Below are 16,744 nucleotides of genomic sequence, written 5' to 3' on the forward strand. Positions count from 1 at the left end.
CCAGCACAGGGGGTGGGGGATACTGTGGCCACATGCTGGCATGAGGACTGAGGGACAGCAACTTACTCACATGGCTCCTGGGTCACACTTCTTTCAGTGCAAGCCCTGACACAGGGTCCCAGCCTCCCCCTTAGTGACACCCTTCAGGAGAGATGATGGCACTCAGAGATGGGGAGTGGGGAGCACTGGTCCTTCTTCAGCCATTTCCCAACCTCGTGGAGCACCAGAAAAGATAGGATTTCACAGCGTGAACATGCTTTAGGGTACCCACAATCTGGGCACTGTCTTGCTTAGCTGAACACCAGCATTTTCCTCTGTGAGGCAATTTCTAGCTCAGGTCAGCTCCCATCTGAAGTCTTCCCATCCCTCCTTCGTTGTGGCCAGACTTTGCTGTCCTCTTCCCCGTGCTCCCTGCAGAGCCCTGAGCTGGATGGGGATCACTGCAAATCCCCCTCCCTGGAGATGTGTGGATGTGGCAGTGTTGTGGTTTAACCCGGCAGGCAGCTGAACACCACACAGCCGTTCACTCACGCCCCCTGCTCCCCAGTGGGATAGGGGAAAATGTAAAATTTGCAGGTTGAGATAAAGACAGTTTAATAGGACAGAAAAGGAGAGAAAATAATAATAACAGCAATAATAATAATAATAATAAAAAGAATAAACAAAATAAATGATGCACAATGTAATTACTCACCATCCGCTGACTGATGCCCAGTCAGTTCCTGGTCATCTCCCCCCTGTTCTTATTACTGAGCATGACAACATATAGCATGGAATAGCCCTTTGGCCAGTCTGGGTCAGCTGTCCTGGCTGTGCCTCCTCACAGCTTCACGCTGGCAAGGCATGAGAAGCTGAGAAGTCCTTGAGTAGTGTAAGCACTGCTTAGCCACAACTAAACCATCAATGTGTCATCAGCATTATTCTCATCCTAAATCCAAAACCCAGCACTATACCAGCTACTAGGAGCTAACTTAACTCTATCCCAGCCAAAACCAGGACAGGCAGGTACTTGAAGGGAGGATGGAGCATTTCCAAAGTCACCTCAGTGACTCGGTTATGCCCGAGGGTGACATGAACCACTCTCCAGCCTCCTTTCCTTGTGCCGGCTGGGTCCCCACAGCCTCCCCTGGGATAGAAAAGCCCTCATTTCCCTGCAGATACCTGGATTTAGCACTTTCCCTTTGGATGACTCTGCCTTGGGCAAGCTCTCCATTTGTGGGGCTCCAGTCACTGCCCACCCCAGGCACACACTGTCCATGGAGATCTCCCAGGCTCTCCAGGCCGCTCCAGACTCCCCTCCTTAAGGACACCACCCTCATGTCGCACGTGGGGCAGCCCTGGGTATGTAACGCAGCGAGAATTCACCACCTCCACTGTCATTAAACACCGACGGGTTAGTCTTAAATCCAGCTTTTGTTCTCTAAACGGTCACAATGTGACATGGAGCCCTTTGATCCAGGCCTTTTGGGGGAGCGGTTGCTCATGCCTGTTCTTGGCACCAGCACTGAAAGAGCCAAGTCCTCAGGAGTGCACTGGGGAGATCCCATTTTATTAGAGAGAGGCTATGAGAGAGCCAACTCTGATCCAATGTTGGACAGACGTTTACACGAGGTTCAGGTGAGACAGAGCAGGTTCATTCCTCAGCAGATGTGAGCTGAATCTAAACCTTTGTGTAGGAATGTAATAACCACAAATAACAACGATGATGACAGCAATAATAATAATGTTAACAATGATGGTGATGCTAATGCTAATAATGGTATAGCAAGTTAAAAAAAACAACTCCAACCAAACCCAAAGAAAAAGCCTGGAATGGGATAGGATGGGAGTCATTTTTGAAGAGTGATGGGAAGCTTATCACTATTCAGAAACATCCATGAAATCCCTTTCCTAATACCATCCTTGAGTTCCTTCTTCCTCATGCTGTAGATGAGGGGGTTCAATGTTGGAGGCACCACTGAGTACAGAACTGCCAGCACCAGGTCCTGGGGTGGGGAGGAGATGGAGGAGGGCTTCAGGTAGGCAAACATGGCGGTGCTGATAAACAGGGAGACCACAGCCAGGTGAGGGAGGCACATGGAAAAGGCTTTGTGGCGTCCCTGCTCAGAGGACATCCTCAGCACGGCCCTGAAGATCTGCACATAAGAGAAAAGAATGAACACAAAGCAGCCGAATGCTAAAAAGACACTAGCCACAAAAAGCCCAACTTCCCTGAGGTAAGATTGTGAGCAGGAGAGCCTGAGGATCTGGGGAGCTTCACAGAAGAACTAGTTCAGGCCATTGCCTTGGCAGAGTGGTAGTGAAAATGTATTGGCAGTATCCAGCACAGCATTGAGAAAACTACCGCTCCAGGCAGCTGTTGTCATTTTGACACAAGTCCTGCTGCCCAAGAGGGTCCCATAGTGCAGGGGCTGGCAGATTGCAACATAGCGGTCATAGGCCATGACAGTAAGAAGATGCAATTCTGCTGAGATCAAGAATAAAAAGAAAAAAACCTGGGCAGCACAGCCTGCTGGTGTCCCAGAGGGAATTGGCCATGGATCTGGGGAGAGTGGTAGAGATGAAGCCCAGGTCGAGGAGGGAGAGGCTGAGGAGGAAGAAGTACATGGGCGTGTGGAGGCGGTGGTCACAGGCTACGGCGGTGATGATGAGGCCGTTGCCCAGGAGGGTAGCCAGGCAGATGCCCAGGAAGAGCCAGCAGTGCAAGAGCTGCAGCTCCCGCGTGTCTGCGAATGCCAGGAGGAGGAACTGGGTGATGGAGCTGCTGTTGACATCTGGTGCCTCTTGGCATGGGGGCCTGTTGAAGGAGGGAAAGACAGTGAAGAGTTAGGACAGACACCTCTGAGCAAAACCTACTCCATTTCTCACAGAAAATCCCCACACTGCCTCTGTCCTTTCAGAAAAGCCTTTGTGCAGCTCCCTTTCCCTTGAGCTCTGGTGCTGGCTGAGGCTGCCAGGAGAGCAGGGACTCTGCTGAGGGCTCTGGAGGAATACCTGCCCTACAGCAATTGGTAAATAGGAACATGGCTGATCTTAGTTTAAATCCGCTTGTGATAGCAAAGAGCTTTTCAGCATTGTTGCTCCCACTGCACCCCACTGCAGAGCAGAGCTGAGGGAATTTTGCAGGTTTTACTTTGTCCTAGTTGTCCCACCACACCTGATGAGCGGTTTTTTAAGGCAGAAATCCTTGGCATTTCTGCTGCGCTCCAAGTCAAACAGTGTGGGTCCTTGGAGGCAAAGGGGCTGTCCCTTAGCGCAGTGAGGACAGCTGGTCAGTCCACCCGTCCTGCTCTCACCTGCCCTGAGCTGGCAGCTCTTTGAGCTGGAGGATGATCACACCCCGATGTTCCCCTGAGAAGAACCTGGGCACTGCTGGGAGCAGAGGAATCCAGTTTGAAAGTGCAGGTCAAGAAACCACTCACGCGGTCGCAGAGCGCCTGAGGAGGATCTCAGCTCTCTGTTCTGTGCCAGGGACACAGAGGGCTCATTTCAGTTGTCGACGTACACCATTCAGCAGCATTTCCATGGCCTTAGCACCGAGGCGTCTTCATGGAGCTCCTAGATAACACAGAGATGCTATGGGAGAGCTGTGCCCTTGTGGAGGGCAGGCTGCAGCCCAGCAGAACCCCCCCCAAGCAAAGAGGGGAATGTCCTAAAGATGGGGTGCCCTGAAGCAGGGGGGTCAGCTCATTTCCAGCCCCTCACATGGCAGTGCTCAGAGCCTGCCGCCTCGGTGGGAAAAGGCAGCGCAGAGAGCTGGGGAAACATGGAGAAATGCCTCAGTGTTCCTGCCAAGGGAGGCAGGACAGGGACAGGCAGATGGTCACTCGGGAATTTCTCCTCCCCGGGGGCCGGGCTGCTGAGGAGGCAACTCAGCCAGAAAGCCCACAGCCTTGAGGACAGAGGCTCTGCTGGGTGGGAGAGGAGAAAGAGGGTTTGCTCTGGGGAAGGCTTCTGCACTGTAGGGGATGGCAGGAAGGTGCCCGAATCCCACCGCCCTCAGCATTCCTTGCAGCAGCCCCCTGTCCCTCCCTCCCTATGTCTCTGTTGCCTAAACCCGTCCCTGCTGGGAGCTGCTTCTTTGTCCCCACATCTGTGCCCTGTCGTCACTCACAGACCTCATCCCACCCTTTGCGTGCTCAGCTCTGCCTTGCAGACACCTCCCAAAGGCAGGGCACTGCCCATGGGCATCTCCATGCTAGCAGGAGCCAGACAGCATGTCACAAACCCTGATGAAGCCGGAAAGGTGATGCTGGTGCTATCTGCAGACTGATGAGTGGTGAAGGCACTTGCTGAGGTTCCTCATAAACCTCACGGTGATGGATCAGGAGCCCCAGCCCTTTCCTAAACCAGACAACCCTAGTTCCGTTCCCACCCCGACAAACAAGCGAAAACTCCAAGCACAGCTTCAGGAAAGCACAGGCTTGAACAGGACAAGGCTGCCCTGATCACACTCATGTCAAGTCCCCTCCAGAGATTTGTAGGCTGCGAGCAGGAGCTATGAGCAGCCCTGAGCCACACAGCACCCCCCCAACAGGCAGAAGGACCCTTCCCTGCCGAGGGTCACTCCTTCTCCCCGCAGTGCCGTGGGGAGCTCCCCGGGCAGGCTGAGTGCTGGCCCGGGCAGGGGGCAGAGTCCCTGCCCCAGCACACAGCTCCCAGGGGTGCAGGGACCCTGCTCTGAAGGACAGCCCTGGGCACCCTGGGGTGCACACCCTGGCTGCCCACCGCGGCAGCTGTCCCTGGGAGAAGGGGAGATGTCATGCCCTGTCCCTCTGACGGTATTGGCAGATAATCACTGCTGTGGAAAATGTCCCCCTCCTCTGCGCTAGAGAAGCCAGCAGAGCCACTGAGACCCATCATATCAGCCATGGGATGTGCCAGCTCTAGAAGAGCCCTCCAGGAGTCTCATCTGCCTTGCCCTGCAGCCAGAGACTTACCACGTCAAGGGCTATTGGGGGATTTCTGCTGCAATGAGCTTTAAGTTGTCTTCCCACTTCAGAGAGCTGTTAAAATCTTGCTATCTCCTTTCCCCTTGATCCCCCGCAGGCAGCGTCCCCAGCCCTGCTGTGCTTTGCAGATGAGCTGCTCCTGGGCAGGGCTGTCTCAGTGCAGCGCTGCCGGGTTGCCATCATCTTCCCCTGCCCTAGGAGCCCGGCTCAGCTCAAGAGCAGAGACCCAGCCCAAGGTGTCACTGTCTCTGCCCTGCCCTGCCCCACCCCCGCCCCAGCTCCCTCGGGATTTCCCTGGTGCTCCAGGGCTGACAGCTCCTGCAAGGCAGCTGGGTTATCCCTGGGGAATGTACTTTGAAGTCAACTGAAGTAATCACCAGTTGTCCCCCTCTAAACAGCAGAGAGACTGAGTCTAGCAGCGTGGTTTGTCCTACCAGAGCGTGGTTGCCTGCAAAAGCTGTAAATGTTCCCCTCTGGAAAATGTCATTGCTGTCCCCAAATAAAAGCAGGACACATAGGGTGGGGCAGGGAGGGGTTGGCTCCCCCTGTGCAGGGCAGTGACTCAGCTGAGGCAATGCAGGCATCTCATCCTGAGCTGGAAGTCCTTGGGCTAAAGCAGGATTCAGTTCCCCATCCATCCTGCAGAGCCGTGGGAGCTGGGATCACCCCTTCAGTGCAGCCCTGCATAAACTGGTTACCTGGGTGTGAGTCCCCACTCTCAGCCCCTGCAGTGGGCAGTCAGTTGCTCACACAAAGACACTTGGTGAGGATGGAGGTGGCAGGGGTGCTCCAAGACATGTGCAAGTGCCTGCAAGCTCCGATGGAAAATCTCTGAGTATGCCCACATCCTTCCTGAGCATCAGCGAGGCCAGAGGGGCAAGAAGGATATTCTTAACCATCCTGAAGAATGTGCCTTTGTCCAGTACCTCCCCGGAGCACGCAGAGCTCTTCAGCTGCCTAAGTGCAGGAGTGCCCCAGAAGGGCCCTCTAGGCTCCATCCGCTGAATTTACTAGAGTTGAAGGCACTACAAAGGTAAGACACATCCACACCCTTGCACTGAAGACACCTCGTTTAAATGGCATAAAAAGAAGTGTAATGTCATCACAGGTGTCTGGGGTGCCCAGCATACTCGCCTACATCCAGCAAACGCAGTACAGGGCCTTCAGGAAAGCCATGCCCTCCTCAAGTGGGATGCAGGGCAGACACCCCAGGGCCTTCCAAAGGGCTCTGGTGCCTGTGTACCAGCATCTGAACACCCATACCATGGCCTAGAGACAAGGTCCATCCTGGCTACAGGGTGCTGCAGAACTGGGAGGTTCTCTCAAGTGCATGGACATCAATGCACGCAAGATGAGGAGTAAACCTGATGGAATAGAGACCTGTGTGTAGTTGAGGGCTACAATCTTGGTGGGATCACGGAGGAGTGGTGGGATGGCTCCCATGACTGGAGCGTTGCAATGTAAGCACACAGGCTCTTTACAAAGGAAAGGCTGGGAAGACGAGGATGGGGAGCTTCCCTTTATGTGAGAGAGCAGCTGGAGTGTGTGGAGCTCAGCCTGGGGATTCATAAGGAGCCAAATGAGAGCTTATGGGTGAGGATTAAAGAGAGGACAGGTGAAGGTGACATTATAGCGGGTGTCTGACCTCACCAGTTTGCAGCCTCAAGTGTGCAGTCCCTGGTCCTCATGGGGCACTTCAATCATCCCAATAGCTGCTGGAGGGACAATACGGCAGGACATAAGCAACCCAGGATGTTTGTGGAGTGCACTGAAGATAACTTCCTCCTCCAAGTGATGGAGGAGGCAACAAGGAGAGGTGCTCTGCTGGGAATGTGAAGGTCAAAGGAGGGGCTCACGGGGGAATGTGAAGGTCAAAGACAACCTTGGCTGCAGTAACCAAAAGATGGTGGAGTTGGGGATCCTGAGGGCAGGGCAGTGGGTGAAAAGCAAGCTCACAACCCTGGCTTTCAGGAGAGCAGACTTTGGCCTCTTCAAGGATCTGCTTGGAAGAAGCCCATAGGATAAGGCCCTGAGGGGAAGAGGGGTCCAATAAAGCTGGTTAATATGTCAAGGGCAACAAGAAGAACTTCCATAAGTACTTAGGTGACAAAAGGAAGTCTAGGGAAAATGTGGGTCCACTGCTGAATGAGACGTGGGATCTGGTTACACGTACCATGGAAAAAGCTGACGTACTGACTGCTTTCTTCGTCCCAGTCTTTCCTAGCAAGACCGGCCTTCATGAGTCCCAGGTCCCAGAGGCCAGGAGGAAAGGCAGGAGCAAGGCAGACGTACCCTTGGTGGAAGAGGATCAGGTCAGGCAATCTTTAAGCAAATGAGACATGCGTAAGCCTGTGAGCTCTTATGGGATTCACCCACAAGTACTTACGAGTGCTGGCAGATGTCATTGTGAGGCCACTCTTAATGGTCTTTGATGGATCCTGGTGATTGGGAGAAGGGCCCAAAGACTGGTAGAAAGCAAATGTCACTCCTGTCTTCAGTAAGGGCAAGAAGGACAACCCAGGGCACTATAGGCCAGCCTGTCCCACCTCCATCCCTTGGAAGATGATAGAGCAGGGAATCCTGGAAACCATTTCTTGGCAGATGAAGGACAAGAAAATCATTGGGAGTAGTCAGCATGAATTCACTGAGGGTTACTCATGGCTTGATCAACTTGATAAGCATCAATGATGAAATGACTGGGCTGGTATACAAGGGGAGAGCGGTGGATGCTGTCTACCGAGGCTTCAGTAAGATTTTCAACACTGTCATAGAAGCTGATGAAGCAGACGTTGGGTGGATTGAAAACTGGCTGAACAGCCGGGTTCAGAGGGTGTTGATTAGTGGCATGAAGTTTCGCTGGAGGACAGCAAGTAGTGGTGTACCCTCGGGGTCAGTTCTGGCTCTGATGCTCTTGAACAATTTCTTTAATGACCTGGATGATGGGGCAGAGTGTACCCTCAACAAGTTTGCTGATGGCACAAAGCTGGGAGGAGTGGCTGAGACACCAGAGTCATAATGCTGTGGACCTCAGGAAGGTCAACAAGGGGAAGTGCAAAGTCCTGCACCTGAGGAGGAGCAACCTCAGGCATCAATATATTTTGCAGGTTGCACAGCTGCAAAGCAGCTCTACACAAGAGACCCTATGGGTCCTGGTGAACACCAGGATGAACGTGAGCCAGCAATACGCCCTTGTGGCAAAAAGGGCTAATGGTTTCCGGGGCTGCCTATGGTGGTATGTTGCCAGCAGGTCAAGGGAGGTGATCCTTCCTCTCTACGCAGCACTGGTGAGGCCTCACCTGGAGTACTGTGTCCAGTTCTGGTCTCTCCAGTACAAGAAAGACATGGACACACTGGAGAGAGTCCAGGGAAGGGCCACGAAGAGGATGAAGGGACTGGAGCATATCTCATTTGAGGACCTCACTGATTTGGACTAGCTGACCGACTTCCCAGCTTGATTCTTTAGGGGTTTTCAATGAAATAAGACTGTGGCCACCCACGTGCTAGACCCATGCGGAGTCACAGAGGCTTCGGGCCTTTCCTTTCTTCCCATCTCTTGGTCAGGCTCTGGCAGAAGATAAGAAGGTGAGTTTCTTGGCTGCCAATGATTGAAAGGGGTGAGGAGAGGCATCCCATGCAAAATGATCTAAAGGTTGTGCTAGTTCAAAACAGTTCACTTTGGATCCTGCCTCTGAAGCCTTAACTCTGCAGCAGGGAACCTCAAAGCTCTGAGATGCCTCCCTCTCCCTCTCTTTCATCAATTAAGTTGAGATTGCCCCGGTCAGAGGCATGGTTTCCGTTCTGTTTGCAGCCTAAAGCACCCCATGGGTGTGGAGATACGCCAGGAAGCATTCAGAAGACACACTCCTCTGGACAAGAAGGCGGATGTTCCCAGCCATGTCTCATGGCTTAACCAATGCTTGTGTTCTGGGAGCTGGTCAAATGTCTTTTCTCCATTTCTGTAGCGGTAGCTTAGATTCCTGGCTCCTGTGAGGGCTCCATGAGGATGCTGACTTCTACTGAGAAACCTGGTCTGAGATCAGAGCTGGACCTGCTTTGAGACAGAGGTTGGACCAGAGACCTCCTGAGCTCCCTTCCAACCTGAATTGTCCTATGAGGTGGTTCTGCAGAGGCCCTCACCTCCAGCTGAATGCCTTCTCCTCAGGCTCACTGCAAGGCACAGGCTCATGGAGGTGTTCATGGGGAAGGGACTGCTGGGGCTCTCTGCTCCAGCCTCTCACCCAGAGAGGAACCATCACCAGCCCTGGGGTCAGGTTGGCTTTTGTTTTGTGGAGCTGGGACCTGAAAATCTCCAAAGGTGTAAATGACAGGGCCTGTGGGGGAGGTGAGACTGATGCTGAGGAAAGACAAGGTGCTGCTGAAAATGGCCTTTGGTGTGGACATGCTGTGATTCAGGCGTACTGGGAAAATCACTGGCCTGTTCCTTGAACGTCTTATCAAGGCAGTGGGTAAAGGATGGGGAGAGAAAATCTGCCGCGTTTCAGAGCGGAGGCACGAGAGCAGAGGCTGCGCTGTGATGTGCTTCCTAGTCATGCACTGCCTGCATCTCCTGGATAGAGATGGGACAGGCCTGGCCTCGCTGCAGCAGTGGCAATCAGCTTCTTGCACTCAAGCACCAAATCCGCCTACAATGCCCAGGGTTTTCTGTCACGCACCTGCTCTGGACAGGGACGGCTTTCCTGTAGGTGCTGTGCTGTCCTTGCCAGCCACATACAATTGTGCTGGAGATCCCTGGCATCTCACGCAGCACCTCGGGCCTGGAATTGGCCCTGACGCTGAGCAGCTGCCCAGAATGAGTTTGGCAACGTTGGGATGTACATGAGACAACTTTATAATCAATGGAGGTGGTGTAAGTGCGGCTGATGGAGAAGACAAGAAGGGAGAGGCTTCGCTCTCCCTGTTGCACTGCACTCCACGTGGCCAGCTGACGACCTCCGCAGGTTGCCCTGAACATACTGTTTGGACAGTTTGTGTTGTCGATTCAGGTGGCCAAAGGAATTTGTCACCAGCCCCCAAGAGGCTTCCCCCAGATGATGTCCTGCCCCTCGGCATTGCTCCATTAGAACCTGAAGTTATCTACACGTAGTTTTACCACCTCTGGCACCTCAAAGGCCAAGAAGCTTTTGCGTGTAGCTTCCTGCCCTCGGTCTCCATTAATTAGCATGGGAGCGGAGACAAGAGGTTCCCATGCGGGTTCCTGGTTTGGGTACACCTGAACTGAGGCAAGAGGAATCACCAGTCCTGGGGGTTTGTGGGGAGCACGGGAGCAAGCTGAGTCCCCTTGCAGCTCCAGGACTACAAACGCCGAAGGAGATGCCTCAGCTGACTCATCTGAATCCATTCTCTCGGCATGGGTAAAGGAAACCCCTCCCTGCCCCTCTCTGGTGTCTCTGTCTGATGGTGGGACAAGGAGCGAGTATTCCCGTACCTAACTCTGTCTCTGAGAGGAGAAGTGACACTGCTGGGAAGAAGTGTCTCTGCAGCGCTGAGAGAGGGGACATCAGTGGTTGCTTCGGTCTGTGTCAGAGTAGGTTCCCTGGGAGACCTGGAGACATCTCAAGGGCTCCATCTTCTCCTGCGCTGGGCCGGGCTCCTGGGATGGAGAGAGTTGAGGGCAAGCAGGCACCACTGCAGAGCAGCTCATCCTGAGCGCCATCACGCGGCGCGTACGGGCCAACCAGGGGATCAGGCCCAGCCAGCGTGGGTTTATGAAAGGCAGGTCCTGCTTGACCGACCTGATCTCCGTCCATGGCAAGGTGACCCGCTGGGTGGAGGAGGGGAAGGCTGGGGATGCTGTCTGCCTGGACTTGAGTAAGGCCTTTGACACCGTTTCCTGGAGCCAGGGAGTCATACTGGGAGCACTGGGGTGGCACTGGGAGCACTGGGGGGAGCCAGGGAGCCACACTGGGACCAATGGAGCTGCACTGGGAGAACTGAGGGGAGCCCCAGAGCCGCACTGGGAGCACAGGGGCGCCACTGGGAGCACTGGGGAGAGCCAGTGAGCCGTAATGGGAGCACTGGGGGGAGTAAGGGAGCCGCACTGGCAGCACTGGGGTGTCACTGGGACCACTGCGGGGAGCCAGTTAGATGCACTGGGAACACTGCAGGGAGCCAGAGAGCCGCACTAGGAGCACTGGAGTGTCACTGGGAGCACAGGGGCGGCACTGGGAGCACTGAGGCTTTACTGGGATGACTGGGGGGTACCAGGGAGTGATACTGGGAGCACTGAGGGGAGCCCGGGAGCCACATTTGGGACTATGGGGCTACACTGGGAGAACTGGGGGGAGCCACAAAGCCGCACTGGAAGCAGAGGGGTAGCTCCAAGAGCACTGTGGCTTTGCTGGGATGGCTGGGGGGACCAGGGAGTGATACTGGGAGCACTGGCAGGGGCCAGGGAGCTGCACTGAGAGCACTGGGGCAGCACTGGAAGCACTGGGGGAAACAGGCATCTGCACTGGCGTGGCACTGGGTGCATTGGGGGAAGCCAGGAAGCCAAACTGGGAGTACTGAGTCTGCACTGGCAGTACTGGGGGGAGACACAGAGCTGCACTGGGAGCACTGGGGCACCACTGGGAGCACTGTGGAGAGCCAGGGAGCAGAAATGGGAGTACTGGGGTGACACTGGGAACACTGGGGAGAGTCAGGGTGCCAGACTATCAGCACTGGAGTGTAACTGGGAGCACTGGGATGAGACAGGAAGCCGCACTGGGAAGACTGGGGAAACACTGGGAGCATGGGGGGGAGGCAGTGAGTCATGCTGGGAAAACTAGGGTGGCACTGGGAGCACAGGGGTGATACCGGGAGCACTGGGGAGAGGCAGGAGGCCACACTGGGAGCACTGGGGGGAGCCAGGGAGCCACATTTGGGACTATGGGGCTGCACTGGGAGAACCGGGGGGAGCCACAGAGCTGCACTGGGAGCACAGGAGCGGCTCTGGGAGCACTGTGCCTTTACTGGGCTGACTAGGGGGTACCAGGGAGTGATATGGGGTGCACTGGAGGGGAGCAGGAAGCTGCACTGGGAGCACTGGGGTAGCACTGGAAGCACTAGAGGGAACCAGGGTAATGCACTGGGAGCCATGGAGCCACACTGGGAGCACTGGGGTGGCACTGGGAGCAGGGAGGGTGGCAGTGGGAGCACTGGGGGGAGTAAGGAACCTGCACTTGGATCACTGGGGCAGCACTGGGAGCACGGGGTGGAGCCAGGGAGCCACACTGGGAGCACTGGCGTGTCACTGGGAGCACTGGGGCTTTACTGGGAGGACTAGGGTAAGCCACAGAGTGATACTGGGTGCACTGGGGGGAGGCAGGGAAGGCAATAGGAGCCTTAGGTGTCACTGGGAGAACTGGGGAGAGGCAGGGAGCCATACTGAGAGCACCGGAGAGGCACTGGGTGCACTGCGGGGGGAGTCAGGAAGCCGCAGTGGCAGCACTGGGGCTGAACTGGGTGCACACAGGGGGCCAGGGAGCTGCACTGGGAGCACTGGTGTTATATTGAGAGCACTTGGGGGAGCCTCAGAGCTGCACTGAGAACACTGGGGTGTCACTGGGAGCACTGGGGGGATTCAGGGAGCTGCCCTGAGAGCACTGGAAGGAGCCATGGAGACGCACTGGGAGAACTGGGGTGGCACTGGAAGCACTGGGTGGAACCAGGGAGATGCAGTGGGAGCACTGGGGCTGCACTGGGAAGAGTGGGGGGAGCCTGGGAGCCGCTCTGAGAGCACTGGAAAGAGGCAGAGACGGGCACTGGGAGCACTGAGGCAGCACTGGGAGAAGTGGGGGCAGCCAGGAAGCTGATGTGGGAGTACTGGGGAGAGCCGGGGAGCCACACTGGGAGCACTGGGTTGGCACTGGGAGCACTGGGGCTTTACTTGGAGGAGTAGGGTGAGGCAGGGAGTGATACTGTGTGCACTTGGGGGAGCCAGGGAAGGCACTGGGAGCACTGGGTTGAACTGGGAGGACCGGGGAGAGCCAATGAGCCACAGTGAGAGCACTAGGGCAGCACTGGGTGCACCGCAGGGAGCCAGGAGGCTGTACTGGGAGCTCTGGGGCATCGCTGGGAACACTGCGGGGAGCCGGGGAGCTGCACTGGGACCAATGGGGCAGCACTGGGAAAACTGGGGGGAGCCACAGAACTACACTGTGAGAAAAGGGGCAGCACTGGGAGCACTGGGACTTTACCAGGATGACTGGGAGGGACCAGGGAGTGATACTGGGTGCACTGGGGCGGCACTGGGAGCCCTGGGGAGAGCCAGGGAGCCATACTGGGAGCACTGGGCCACAACTAGGAGCACTGGGATGAGACAGGGAGCTGTACTGGGAGCACTGGGGTGTCACTGGGAGGACTGGGGTGGCACTGGGAGCATGGGGGCAGCACTGGGAACACTGTGGGGAGCAAGGAACCTGCACTGGGACCACTGGGGCGACACTGGGAGCCCTGGGGGGAGCCAAGGAGCCACACTAGCAGCACTGGGGCTGAACTGGGATCACACAGGGAGCCAGGGAGCTGCACTGGGAGCACAGGGGCAGCACTGGGAGCACTGGGGCTTTACTGGGATGACTGCAGGGGACCAGGGACTGATACTGGGTGCACATGGGAGGGCCAGGGAGCTGCACGGGGAGCACTGGGGCTGCACTGGGAGAACTGGGGGGAGTCACAGAGCTGCACTGGCAGCATAGGGGTGGCACTGGGAGCACTGGGGCTTTACTGGGATGACTGCAGGGGACCAGGGACTGATACTGGGTGCACATGGGAGGGCCAGGGAGCTGCACGGGGAGCACTGGGGCTGCACTGGGAGAACTGGGGGGAGTCACAGAGCTGCACTGGCAGCATAGGGGTGGCACTGGGAGCACTGGGGCTTTGCTAGAATAACTGGTTGGGACCAGGGAGTATTACTGGGTGCAGTGACAGGGGCCAGGGAGCTGCACTGGGAGCACTCAGGCGGCGCTGGAAGGACTGGAGGGGATCCATGAGCTGCACTGGGAGTTCTGGTGCCACACTGGGAGCACTGGGAAGAGCCAGGGAGCAGAAATGGGAGTATGGGGCGGCACTGGGAGCACTGGGGGGAGCCAGGGAGCTGTACTGGGAGCACTGGGTAGAGCCAGGGAGCCACACTGGGAGGACTACGTTGGCACTGGGAAGACTACGTTGGCACTGGGAGTACTGCGGCTGTACTGGAAGGACAAGAGGGAGGCAGGGAGTAATAATGGGAGGACTGGGGGGAGCTAGGGAGAGGCACTGGGAGCACTGGGGTGCCACCGTGAATACTAGGGGCAGCCAGGGATCTGCCCTGGGAGCACTGGGACTGCACTGGGAGCACTGGGGGGATGCAGGCAGCAGAACTTGGAGTGCTGGGGTGGCACTGTTAACACTGGGGAGAGCCAGTGAGCCGTACTGGGAGCACTGGGGTGCAACTGTAATAAATGGAGAGAGATAGGGAGCTGTACTGGGTGCACTGGGAGGTGACTGTGAGAAATGGATAGCACCAGGGAGCCACGCTGAGAATATTGGAGTGGCACTGGAAGCACTGGGGAGAGGCAGGGAGCCACACTGGGAGCACTGGAGCAGCTCTGGGAACACTGCGGGGAGCTAGGTAGAGGCACTGGGAGCCCTGGGCTTACAATGGGAGCCCTGGGGTGAACCAGGGAGCCTCACTGTGAGCTCTGGGGTGGAAGTGGAACCACTGGGGGGAATTAGGGAGCAGCACTGGGAGCACTGGAGTGTCACTGGGAGCACTTGGGGTGCCAGGGAGATGCACTGGGAGCCATGGAGCTACACTGGGAGCACTGAGGTGGCACCTGGAGAAATGGGGGAGTCAGGCAGAGACAATGCGAGCACTGGGGCAGCACTGGTGGCACTGGGGGAAGGCAGGGAGCTGCTCTGGGACCACAGAAGTGGCAGTGGGAGCGCTGCGGGAAACCAGGGAGCAACACTGGGAGCGCTGGGGAGGCACTGGGAGAACTGGGGGAAGTCAGGGACCTGCACCGAGAGCATTGGGGCTGTATTGGGAGCCCTGGGGTGCGCCAGGGAGCTGTGCAGGGTACCCAGCCTCCTGAGCTGGAAGACAGGGACGGGGAGCAGAATGAAGCCCCCATAATCCCAGGGGAAATGGTCAGTGACCTGCCACACCACTCAGACACGCACAAGTCTGTGGGGCCAGAGGGGATCCACCCAAGGGTACTGAGGGAGCTGGCAGAGGTGCTCACCAAGCCACTCTCCACCATCTATCAGCATCCTGGCTAACCGGGGAGGTCCCAGTTGACTGGAGGTTAGCAAATGCGACGCCCATCTACAAGAAGGGTCGGAAGGAGGATCCGGGGAACTACAGGCCTGTCAGCCTGACCTCAGTGCCAGAGACGGTCATGGAGCAGATCATCTTGAGTGCCATCACGTGGCACATACGGTACAACCAGGGGATCAGGCCCTGCCAGCGTGGGTTTATGAAAGGCAGGTCCTGCTTGACTGACCTGATCTCCTTCTATGACAAGGTGACCTGCTTAGTGGAGGAGGGGAAGGCTGTGGATGTCGTCTACTTGGACTCTTGTAAAGCCTTTGACATGGTTTCCCATAGCATTCTCCTGGAGAAACTGGCTGCTCCTGGCTTGGAAAAGTGTACTCTTTGCTGGGTAAAAACTGGCTGGAGGGCTGGGCCCAGAGAGTGGTGGTGAATGGAGTCAAATCCAGTTGGCGGCCAGTGACAAGTGGTGTCCCCAGGGCTCAGTGTTGGGGCCAGTTCTCTTTAATATCTCTATCAATGATAGAGACGAGTAGATTGAGTGCACCCCCAGTAAGTTTGCAGTTGACACCAAGTTGGGTGGAAGTGTCGATCTGCTGGAGGGTAGGAGGGCCCTACAGAGGGACCTGGCCAGGCGAGATCGATGGGCTGGGGCCAACTGTGTGAGGCTCAACAAGGCTCAGTGCCGGGTCCTGCACTTGGGGCACAACAACCCCAGGCAACACCGCCGACGTGGGGAGCAGTGGCTGGAGAGCTGCCTGGCGGAAAAGGACCTGGGGGGTGTTGGTTGACAGCCAGCTGAACATGAGCCAGCAGTGTGCTCAGGTGGCCAAGAGGGCCAATGGCATCCTGGCTTGCATCGGGAATCGTATGGCCAGCAGCACCAGGGAGGTGATGGTGCCCCTGTACTGGGCACTGGTGAGGCTGCACCTCGAATCCTGTATTCAGGTTTTGGGCCTCCCACTCCAAGAAGGCCATGGAGGGGCTGGAGCGTGGCCAGAGCAGGGCAGCGAGGCTGGGGAAGGGTCTGGAGCACAAGGCTGGTGAGGAGCAGCTGAGGGAGCTGGGGTTGTTTAGTTTGGAGAAAAGGAGGCTGAGGGGAGACCTTGTTGCCTCTACACCTGCCTGAAAGGAGGCTGCAGCCAGGGGGGTCGGTCTCTTCTCCCCAGTAACAAGCAATAGGACAAAAGGAAATGGCCTCAAGCTGTGCCAGGGGAGGCTTAGGTTGGATATTAAGAAAAACTTCTTCACTGAAAGGGTAGTCAGGCATTGGAACAGGCTGCCCAGGGAAGTGGTTGAGTCTCCATCCCTGGAGGGATTTAAAAGCTGGGTATATGTGGTGCTTGAGGACATGGTTTAGTGGTGGACTTGGCAGGGATAGGTTAACAGTTGGACTCGATGATCTTATCGGTCTTTTCCAACCTTAACGATTCCATGATTCTATGAATCTCTCCATACTGGCTAAGGAAGGATCTCTCAGTCTCAGGAAAGGGATCTCAAACCCTGAGAGGCATCCCTGCTCGAGGGGAGAGTCACCTGG

The 16,744-nt window shown here is 56.4% G+C and overlaps 1 pseudogene across 1 annotated transcript in view; it reads right to left on the reverse strand.

Annotated features, from left to right (window-relative positions):
- Positions 1–1,829: 1,829 nt before the first annotated feature.
- LOC309603628 (olfactory receptor 14C36-like) overlaps positions 1,830–16,744 on the reverse strand; it is a 39,661-nt pseudogene continuing 24,746 nt past the window's right edge. Inside the window, exon 3 of the transcript in view lies at positions 1,830–2,797. The product of the transcript in view is annotated as an olfactory receptor 14C36-like (transcript). The remainder of the gene's footprint in view (positions 2,798–16,744) is intronic.

This window comes from Platalea leucorodia, assembly GCF_965183815.1.
Source record: "Platalea leucorodia genome assembly, contig: HAP1_HAP1_SCAFFOLD_159, whole genome shotgun sequence".
In the NCBI taxonomy this organism is placed as follows: Eukaryota; Metazoa; Chordata; class Aves; order Pelecaniformes; family Threskiornithidae; genus Platalea; species Platalea leucorodia.